Here is a 12,333-nt window from a genome sequence, read left to right as displayed (position 1 = left end):
AGGAATGTTGGTGTGGAAGTTCTGTTGTAGCCCAGCTGAGAAGTGAAAGTAATGGGGTTAGAGTTGTAGATAGATAATTGAATTATGTACAGATATATACCAGGTCTTGAAGAGTATTTAGATACACCTATTTGGAGATGGAGGCAATGAGGGAAAGAAAGCAATAAAGAATGACTTTAAGCCTATCCAACTCTCATTTACTGAGAGATAAAAATCTGAGAGAGAAACAGATTTTGTGGTGAGAGGGGGAAATAAAGTGTACTGACATCGCTTTGTTAAGTTTAAGATGCCATTAAAACTCTGGGAAACGATTAGGATTGGAGATATGATTATAAAATTAATTAGCCTATAAATAGTATTTTTAAAAATCACTGAGAAAAAAAAATCACCAAGAGAAGTGAAGCAATGGCTTGTCAAAGAGTTCCAGGTTATATACATATACACACACACACACACACACACACACACACACACACACACATACTAATATATACATACTAATATATATACATTTATAATATAATATAATTTGAATTTTTATATATTTATGTTTATTATATATTTAGATATAATATATAAACAGAATGTAATCAAAGAAATGTAGAGTTGGAAGATGAGTGAAAATGAAGGATGGTGTTACAGAAAATTAGAGAAGAAAGTATTTCAGTAGAAGTCTGTAAATAACTGATAAATGTTAAGAATGACAGAATAAGATAAGATCAGGCTATACACCATGGATATGGCAAGAAGAGGTCATTAGTGACCTCTTAAGAATGCTTTCGAGAGTAGAGAGGTGAAAGATGTTCTGAAAGACAGCTGAAAAGCAGGCTGTTGGAGAGGTAAGGCACAAGGTCAAGAGAGATTTTAATGTGAGATAATCTACATTAAAATATTGGTAGATGGGAGTAATACAATGGAGAGAGAATGAGGATGTTGGAGAGAATGAGGATGAACTCAAGAGTGAAGTCAGTGAATGAGTCAAAAGGAATAGAAACTGTATTTCAAATGGACAGGCAGGCTTTAGTTATAAGCGTGGACAGTTAGCCTACTTTATTTTGAGAATGCAAATTATTTGTGGAAAGAAGTCAGTAGGAATATTTGATAAAAGGAAAATAAAACTGATTCTTATTTTAATCATTTTTCTTTGAATTATTAGAAAAGATCACTAGCTGAATATACGACTTGGGGGAAAATAGTAAAACTTTCAGAGAATTTTTAGGGTAGCATAGTAAATAGTAAACAGACTGCATCAGGAATTTATGGATTAAATGAGTGTTCATTTGAAATTTATGATCACAAGCATAAATTGAATTTAGTCAGTAGGGATTTGTGATTTTCTGTAGCAATGTCTCACTGTAGAAATGTCTCACTGACTGGGTAAAGTTAGTTTTGGAATTTTGATGAAAGAGCTCAAGGAAGGGGACATGGAGGGATTTATGCAGGTTTACAAGGAGTGCACACTAATTACAGAGAGTCTACATCGATCTAGAAAAGAAGTGGGGTCATGAAACAGGTAATGAATAAGGAAAAATGGATAAAAACCAGTGGATTACTGGCAAAGGGGTTTTGGAGAGAAGCCATAAAAGTAAGTAGTCTAGAATGGTGGAGAGTGATATCGGGACAGTGGGCTGTTCCAATTGAAGATTTTATTGGAAGAGCAACTTCCAATAAAAATAGGATAAAACTTCCAATAAAAATAGGATACAGCTATGCATGAAGGCTAATGTGAAGTGATAAAAAAGGAATTTGGGGTGTAGGGGTTCTGGGAACTAAGAGGCAGGGTGTTGGACAGATGAAGGATGAGGACAGAATGCACAGCCAAGTAGTAAATAAATGAGAGAGAGTGACCAGTAGCATAGAGGTAATGGTGACAGAGGTGCAGGAGGAGGGAGACAAAAGAAGAGGTTTGAGAATAGGAAAAAAGGGTATGAAAATAAAATGGAGAGTGAGAGGTATATGTACCCCTCTTTAGGCTGGAAGTGTGTAGTATGCCGGAGGCAAGCCTATTTTAAAGAAGACTGTAAGGAAAACCGTGTCATTTGGAGCCACTTGGATTTCAGGTGGATCAACTAGGTTATCTTGGCAAAAAGGGGTCAAATATTGGAAAAAATTACTGATAACTGATCTTGAGTACTGTTCTCTCATATTTTGATTTTGAAATAGATATTGAATACTTTTACAAATTAGTATAAAAACCAATATTTGAAAAATATTTTGAAAATAATACAATAGTCTCTATGGTCTCTATGTTCAGGCTTGCATGAAATTTCAAGACATTCATTTAAAAATGGGGCATTTATTTATTTAGAGACAGAGTCTCGCTCTGTCATCCAGGCTGGAGTGCAGTGGTGCTATCTCAGCTCACTGAAACCTCTGCCTCCCAGGGTCAAGATATTCTCCTGTCTCAGCCTCCTGAGTAGCTGAGATTACAGGTGTGTGCTACTACACCCGGCCAATTTTTGTATTTTTAGTAGAGATTGGGTTTCACCATGTTGGCCAGGCTGGTCTCAAACGCCTGACATTCAGTGATCTGCCTGTCTCAGCCTCCCAAAGTGCTGAGATTACAGGCGAGAGGCACTGCACCTGGCCAAAAAAAAAAAAAAAAAAAAAAGGGAGGGGACAGTGGCTTTTAGATTAAAAAGAAAGAAGAAAACTCATATTCATCAACACATATTCATTGGGCATCATTTATGTGTAGAATATTTACCTACATGCTGATGATACATTATTGAGTACAGTTAATAAATGAACTAGCTCCTCTATCCTTTTTCAAGTTAAATGACTAGCAAATATAAAACCAAAAAACAAATTTAAAAAAACCTTTTCCTTCTGTGACATTTACTGGATTATGTCCATAGTACTCTGAACAGTAGCAGTCATTGCTTGTCAGTATCCACCAAGAATATATACGGCAGCCAGTGGGGATTTACGCTAAACCTGAGTCTGTTGAGTGCATTTGTAAATCTGTTTTTGTTATGGTTGTTTTGTGTTAGTGCAATTCAATTAAATATGAAATAAACTTTGAGAGGTGTTTATTCTATGAAAACTAACTTGAATGCTATAAGAAATGCGGTAAAGAGAAGTCACTAACAACCATTGCTGTGTAGAATTAAGTGTGGCTGTCACAACTTTAAATGATTGGGTAAAAGTACTAAAAAAGCAGATTCCTGTCTCAGATTCCCTGGATAGGGTGCAGAAGTTCTTGTTCCTCTTTTAGGAATTAAAATATGGGTGTTCATTAAAGAATAAGTGAAACTACATTTACATGTTTTATGTTAAATGTTTTCAAATAATATTATTTACATTACTTTATGAATTTCTGCTTTAATAGACATTATAGAATAATTGACCAATTACAAGTTCCGGTCTCCTATTATAATCAAACAAATATATAATTCTCAACTATAATAGGGGCTTTAAAATAAAGTGTCTGGTGCTATGAGAGGAGATAGTAAGGTGAGAGGTGGAATCCGTTGTGTAGGGTATTCCAAGAAACTTCGAATTGACATCTGAGAGGTAAGCAGATGCTAACTAGGTGAATCAGAAAAGAAATTGCTCTAGAAAATAGAAATATACAAAAATTTGGCCAGTATAACAGAAAATGGAGGTAAGAAAACAAAACAAAGAAAAACAAAAAATTAAATACTATTATAAAAGTATAAATTAAAGGCTATCAAAATAAATGTGAATGGATTAAACAATTTATAGCAAGATAATTTAACAATGTGCTTTTTATGAAAGATATACCCAAAAGAAATACCACAGAAATATCATAAGCAAAACAATAAAGAAATATTGACTAGCTAAAAAATGGAAAATATAACATTACTTTAGATAGAAATATTATATCAAGAAAAGCATAAGAGAAAATTCTCTTATTATATCTAAAACATTACTTTAGATAGAAATATTATAAAATTTGTCAAATAGCATTGATTATTATGTTATAAGGATCAACTGTGTAATCCTTACCTAAGACACACCACAAATGAATTTTTCTATCCAATGACTTGGAATCAACATTGCAAATAAAATAAAAATTCAAGAAGAGTCTGGGCACGGTGGCTGACACCTGTAATCCCAGCACTTTGGGAGGCCGAGGTGGGAGGATCACGAGGAGGTCAGGAGATCAAGACCATCCTTGCTAACACAATGAAACCCTGTCTCTACTAAAAATACAAAAAATTAGCCAGGCGTGGTGGCAGGCGCCTGTGGTCCCAGCTGCTTGAGAGGCTGAGGCAGGAGAATGGCATGAGCCCGGGAGGCGGAGCTTGCAGTGAGCCGAGATCGGTCCACTACACTCCAGCCTGGGCAACAGAGCGAGACTCCATCTCAAAAAAAAAAAAAAATCGAGAAGAAACAGATAAAATCAAAATTACAGTGGAATATATTAATATACCTATCTGTTTTTGTCATATCAAAAATCACAAAAATATGGATATTAGAATTTAAATAATATCAGTAATAACTTTAGTATTTATATGTTAAACTTTCTACCCTTTATCAAAAAATTAATTTCAAGTAGGCATGGAATATTTTTATATAAGTTTATATATAAGGTCACAGAAATTATCAACAAATTTGGTTGGGGCAATAAGAAGCAGTCAGTCTTATGGTAGAGAGCACTGAATAAACACATTAGAAAGTGAAAATGTAAGTTTCAGCTTTTCCAGTGACCTGTGGTATACTGAATTTGAGTTGTAAAATCTTGACTAAAAAAGCTATCATTTTAGTTATTGTTAACCCATCTTCAAAATTCTCTTTCTATTCTTGAGTATGACTCTCTAGCAGGATTAACTACATAATTTGCAGGGCCCCATGCAAAATGAAAATGCAGGGCCTCTTGTTAAAAAAAAGTATTAAGAATTTTAAGACGGTGATGGCAGAGCAATAAACCAAGTGCGGGATCCTTCTGCAGTCAGGATCCTGTGTCACATGCAGGTTGCACATCTGGTCTCCCTTGATAGCTCATTCCTCTGCCTCCTAACGTCATCCATTAAAATAATTTTGCTCTATTTTATTGCTGTAATTTAGCTCATTCTGTCCTGCGCTTCCTCTTACATAGACAAAACTCTTCATTTGTTAGAAATGTTATTAAAGTGAGCTTATGACACACTCATTCTTAAAACCCTCAACATTTTCTTATCTCTCTTTTCCTTTACTCCCCACATCCAATCCATCAGCAAGTCCTGTTGGTTCCACCACCTGAATATATGCTGAGTTTGTCAACTTCTTCAAACCTATCTGGTTGTCACCCTATTCCATGCTTCATAGTCCACTGCAATAACTTAATAAACTGTTTCCCTTTATCTGTTTTCATCTTTAGTAAGCTGGTCTCCACAGAATTGTAAAAGTCACTTTTAGAACCATAAACCTGATCATGAGACTCCTCTAACTAAAACCTTTGATGGCTTTCCATTGCATTTAATGTGAAATCTGAACTCCTCTCAGTGGTCTATAAGGAGAAGCTACATGTTCCCTCCTCCTCCAACCCCAGCGTACATCTAGTTCTCCAACTCCCCTCATTACTATTCTTCCCTTAGCCTGTAAATAGTTACCAGAAGCATTAGTAATTTTACCTTTAAACACCTCAAACTCATCGGTGACTCAGCCTCTGAACTTTTACAAATCCCTTTGTCTCGAAGGCTCTGCCCAGCCCATGAATAACTCCTTCTCACTATTTGTGTCTCAGCTATAACTTCAACAGATTTTTTTAACCTGAAATGGCCTCCTCCTTCTCACCTTTTGTTCCACTACACCATGCATTCTATTTAAAGTAATTGTCACCCACTGAAAACACCTTATTTGTTTATTTGATTAGTAAGTTAGTTGTTTTCACCTACTGCAAAGCAAGATCTAGGAGAAGAGTATCTTGTTCATTGACATATTATCAATGCTTGGAATAGTACCTAGAATTTAAGAGAATTACAAGTATAGTGCAGACATCATTCTCTAACTCCTGCAAGAAAATTTAGAATTAATAATAAAAGAATGAGAAAGCACACAGAAGTGTTTTCCACACATCCAAAATGAGACAGAAGTGTACCACATCTAATTTAGTATTCTAAGTCTCACCTCTAATCAAGTCCAGTGAACCTCCATGTTCCATTTTCCAGCTCATCAGAAAGAACAGCACTGACGCTCAGGTTGCATCTAAAAATCAATCAACAGATACTTATTTATTGCCTTTTATAGGCATTGAGCAGGATTAGGTGACGTGGGAAATTAAAAAATATATAACATGCAATTTTTATACCCCCTGTTGGAGGAAAGTGGATGCTATCTAACAATGAAGTGCATAGAATACCTTCAAAAAGCTCAATAAATTTATTAGCGAGATTGGGACGGGGGTGATCAAATGTGACTTCAGAAAAAAACTGGTCTTCAGATAAGACTTTACATGATGAATTAGGCCTGAGTGGAATTGAATAATAAGACTTAAAATGTGGATGTGATACTCTCCAAGGCAATTTTATGGGAAAGTATATGAACTGTTTTGGTTATTGCAAAAGTTTACATATAGAATTTTTGGAAAGTAAGTTGGAAAGTTATATTTAGTTAGATCGTTGAACTCTTTGAATGCTAAATACATTTAAAAATTAAAACATAGACAGTGAAGATGCATAAAGCCTTTTCAGTAGGGAAATAATATTGCAGAATGTAATGTTGGAATTTAATCTACATATATATATTTTATAATAGACGGGGCTGTCAAAAACTTGGAACTGAAAATAAAAGTTAGAATATTATAATTGGCTAGCTATAAGGTGATAAGTGCTTCAGCTGGAATGTTTATGGTAAAAATTTAACTGGGGAGATGTAAACAGCAAGCCATTAGTATATAACCAGATACAGTTTTTTTTGGAAGATCGGGAATCAAATTCTTGGGTATTGTTTCAACTCTGAAATCCAGAGACAAAGAGAGGCAACAATAGTATTTGAAGACTCCTATTAAAACTTGTTTATTTGCTTACATTGATATGTTTCATTTGTTTTTCATTTTGTAAAAGTTCAGCCCAATGACAGTGCTGATTATAAGCACTTAGGTGTAGAATACATACACTTTATCTTTATTCAGCTTTATAAACAAAAAGTATTTAGTTAAAAACAGAATCAAAGACTATATAAAGCTGTTTTCTTCCTGTGTTATTGGCTAAAGATTGAAATTTAGGTTTAAGTTGGAGACCAATGGATTTCAAGTATATATCTTGGCTAATGTTAATAGCATGTGATAATTTTTATTACGTACCCTGTAACTTTGTACCTGATGAGATATGTGTGTGTGTGTGTGTGTGTGTGTGTCTGTGTGTGTGTGTGTGTGAGACAGACAGAGAGAGACAGAGAGAGAGAGGAGAGTTTTAATATTTTATAACTCCTAAACTGTTGAATAGCATCCCTCTAAAGCAAATATGAAGCCACCAGGTAGTATCAGATGTCATATAAATATCATATTAAAAGTGTTTTAAATAATGCTTCAATGAGTAAACATTTTCACAACTAAAGGTTTATTTGATATATAGTTGTTTCATGTCTGCTATATGTTACCTGAACTAGGTGCTGGGAATACAACACTAAATAAGCCAAGTGTTTCTGACTTGTTGGAGTTATATGCATTATTACTATAGACTCGGTCCTGCTTAAGTATTTAGTATACTGTATCAGTCAAGGTTTATTGCCAAAAGCAAGAGAAACTGACTCTGGCTGGTTTAGGTAGGAGTGGAATTCATTAACAGCAGTGCTGGAGAGACAGGAATTGAGGTGACATTGCCAGTAGCAGCATTCAAAATTATGCCTTTTGGCATAAATTGATCCACTGAAGCAACACTGTGGTCACACTGGGCACCAGGAGCTGTTTTCGGCAGTGCTAACCTCACCAACACAGCACACTGGACAAGATACAGTTGCTGCGAGTGGCTACCTTTTTCAGCAATGGATTCTGCATAGTCCCGGCTATCACCAGCTTCTGATTTAAGGCTAGTGGAGGGTGCTTTAAACTGGCAGAGTGTAGGTCACATGATTGAACCCTAGTAATAAGGGAGACTAGGAAATAAGCCTGGTACTTTTAGTTTCTATAACTTTAGGAATGCTTTATCTCATGAGATGGGAGATTCCTTAAAATAGAGGAAGCCAGTCAAAATTCTGAAAAGGCAAATAAATAAGAAACAAAAATGACATATATCCACTCTGTACATTATCTACTTTTAGACATTTCACAATTCTCATATCATTTTATTATTTAAAACATGAGATAAATGGCATGCAAAGACTCTAATTAATAAGTGGAACAGCCAAACTTTGAAAAAATCCTCTCATTCTAAACTTATGCCAATGAGCCTGTGCTATAAAACTTTTCTAGATTTATATATTTTTTGGATTTCTTAATGTAAAATAAAAGTTTAAAATTATCTTAAACACATATTCATTTGGTTAAACTAATCAGATTCCTTAAGATTTTAGGTCCTTTGTCAGCCTAAAATGTATATCCAATGACAGGGAATGGATATATAAACTTAAAGATTAATTGATGTTTTTAGCTATTCCTTACATAAGGAATCATGATGCATGTCACTTAGCCACAAAAGGAATTCTAAAAATACTTCTGATTTATCTATGTTCAAGATCATCAAATTTCAAATATGTCAGTATCAGTTGCAAATATAGTAAAATGGTTTAAACTGGCCACTTTCCACAAATATCATGTGAATGATTGCCAATTGACATGGTCGGATTTGAAAACAAATCTACTAAACATAAAAAAATGCATTCTTAACTTCGTTAGGTACACTCAGAAATAATATACTGTTCTGATTCTTGTCAAAGAGCATCCATTTATAAAAGTAAAATGTTACAGCAGGGATCACTGTACAACCTGGTATTTCTACTTGTAGAATTATACCTGCAAGAGACTCTCTGTCATGCCCACACCAATATTTTACTTCATCTTTTTTTGATAGGGAAAATGGACCTAAAGAAGGAAGGCAGTAAGAATAAGAATTATGTAAATGAACTTCCCAGTTCTTCTCCCATTATAACACATCAGATGATGGCAATTTGAAATTCAGGCTGCAGAGATGAATGAAGATACTTGAAAAAAGATTTTTTTGATAATACAATTAGAATAATACAGATACAAAACTGCAAACTGTATCCCTCTAGTGTTTTAGTTATCGTATGCAAAAGAATAATTTAAGATGAGACTCAGGAAGGTACTATGTATATTATGAGTGATAATTTCGTCTCTTATGTAAAAGGCTGATCTCTACCAGAAGCAGGTATGCACTGGCCTTGCCAATCATCTCATGGTGTCTGCAGTTGAACCACAGTGCTGAACAGGAGGTCAGAACCTACTGAGCTATCCACATTACAGCAGCTGATTCATATGCAAAATCTCACCAACAGTGACAAAGGAGCTAATGCCACTTTCTGTGTAATATGGTACATGTCCTACTTTCTAGCCCCTTGAGAGTGGATAAGAAATTAATTAGAGAATTATTAAGGAGAAGGAACATTTTCATAATTTATTTTCTGTCTTTTGCACCTTTCACTTTTTTGTCTCCATGGTTCACTCATCTAATCCATTCTTTCAATAAACAATACCTTCTCTGCTTTTTATATAAAAAGGGAAATATTGAAGAAATTATCTGTACTAATAAAATGCTAAAATCCCCACATTCAACATTCATTACTAACACCTTTGTGCGGAAACAGTGAGCTAAATCCAACAACACGAGGAATGTTTGCCAACATCATTAAACTACAGTCAGGGTCTGCTATAACATGCCATATGCGCTCTGAAAAACCACTGCGCTCTGCATAATTGTGCAATACAATTCACAGGGCTTGGGAGAAACAGAGTTAGGGGTCTGACACTCAAAAACTTTGTCAATGACGTATTAAAAGACAAACAAACATCAAACAAAAAAGTCTAACAGTTGTATACGTGTTGAATGGTTAAAAATATAGAAATACTGTACTCATTATGGCACATAAACTATCTTGTGGATGCAGATGTTAGAATGGTTGAAGCTTGTGAATTATTATAAAGTGACAGAAGGAGGGTTATTGAAATTGGACGTAGAATGTGGATGGGTGTGACTAATAACACATGGTGAATCGAGATACCTGAGTGATGTGTCAGGTATGAGTGTTTCCTACCAAACTCTATTCAGCTGGAGCCGGATACAGTTTTCTGCATGTGCCTAGTGTTCTTGTGGGCAGAATTGCACATGAGCAAATATATTTATATCTGTACGCATATAAATATACCTATGTCTTTACAGATATACTTGCTTAAAATACACACACACAAACACACATAGACACACAGACACACACACACACATAAATTGCCTTGGAAAATTTTGCATTTTCAAAACAAGTGTTATAGCAGAACCGACTATACTTGAAGTTTTTAAAGTATTGGAGAATCTGGTGAAAGGTGTGAAGCTTCTCCCTTAAATATTCACACATAAGTACATATGTTCATTCACATTGTATATGCAATAATGACCCCATTCCTTATGATTTCTGCCTCTGGTAATATGTTTAAAAATTGTTTTGCATCACTACGTTTTGTACTGTCTCCACCTTTATTTTGTACTAGTTTTGGATTCATATCTTATAAACTGTAAAATGACAAACACCTATTTGATTTGTCAAGAAAGTTTCAAATTTATTCTTAAACATGTTTCCATAATTTTGGATACCTTTGTGAGTCCTCAAAGCCTGAGTTATTATTTACATTACTTTCTTATACTAGTAGAGGGTAATGGCAGACTTCACCAAATCTGGGTTTAGACACGGCCAGAGTAGTCTTACAGGAGAAAAATGGCATATCTTGGGAAGTGCATCATGATTTTACAGTATCCATATTTAAAGTGCTTTCTTGTTATGGTTAAAGTCCAAGCTCTGACTCTTGTTTACATCAATAAAATGAGAGGAAGACAGCGTGGCTGATGTTCGATCTTAAAGAAGCAGAAAAGTTATGAGTTTATGTTGGAACTAGGTCAAATTAGGCCCCACAAAGGGCTAATTATTGCAAATCGCTGATGGTACTAAGTTAGTTGTAAGAATAATCCATTTTTTATTCTCTTAATATTCAATATAAGCTATATCTTGTTGTTGTTACGACCCAATACTATATCTTTGAAGATCAACGTAAATCAGTTGTTCTCAACCTAGGGTAATTTTGCCCGGCAACCTCCAGAGGATAATGGACAATTTATGGAAACATTGTTACAGCTCAGCAGGAGGAATGTGCAACACTTCTAGTGGGAAGAGATTAGAGATGCTGCTGTACATCCTACAATACACAGAAAAACTCTCTACAAACAATGATACGAACCAAAATATCAGTAGTGCCAAGGTTGAGAAACATGATACAGAAAAAAACCCATAGCATTTTATTTACTAAAATAAACAGATTGCCTATTACATGTTGAGTCAAATATTTAGTGAAGCATCATTCTGTGCTACCTATACAGATTATATGATGATAATGTTATTTTGAAAGTGCTTACATTATATAACCTATCAGTCCCCAACCCTGTCCCAAAGGAACTCAGAACATGCTCCATGTTTTTTTGCATTATGATTACATCTCACTTAGGAAAATAAAGTTATGATACAATAATATCAATAACTATCCTTCACTGACTACTTACTATGTGCCAGACACTGTTTTGACTAGTTTTGCAGGTTTCGCTTCATTTACATCTCACAAAAGCCCATCAGATAGGTGGTATTTTTATCACTTGTTCATAGGTGAGAAAATTGGGAAGTTAAATACCCAAGCCACACAGCTTGCAGTCTTAGAACTAGGAAATGGAAAATGGAAACTATTTATTTGTGAAAACATTTGTATAAATCTTGAAATTAAAGGACCCCAAATGTAACTGTGACAAATGGTATTTTGTTTGGATATGTGGAAATGTACATTGAAATCCTGAGCATGTTAAGCTTATTTCCAAATGTGCTTCGTTGATGCTTAGTAAAGGAGAAAACTCTGCTATGCTACACTTTCACCCCCATGTTACAGAGAGACTCAGAAATCGTTTGAAGTTTAAGCAGAAAGCTTGGGAAAAAGGAGGAAGAAATCATAAGGAAAGAAAGGGGGGCAAAAGAGAAATAACAAAATATGCTGGGCATTTGGTGTACAAGTGGTAGAAGAGACTTATTCCAGCTTCAAGGATTGAAAGGGAAAATATTTTCCCAGAGGCAGGGAAAATGATGAAAACTGAGACCTACTAGATACCAAACAATCTTCTTCAGAGTCTTATTGTCGTTGATGTGTGGCTGCCTGATACTGGCATAGATATAAATCAGTTTGGTGAA

Source organism: Hylobates moloch, unplaced genomic scaffold (assembly GCF_009828535.3).
Source record: "Hylobates moloch isolate HMO894 unplaced genomic scaffold, HMol_V3 SCAFFOLD_15, whole genome shotgun sequence".
Lineage (NCBI taxonomy): Eukaryota > Metazoa > Chordata > Mammalia > Primates > Hylobatidae > Hylobates > Hylobates moloch.
This window is presented reverse-complemented; position numbering follows the sequence as displayed.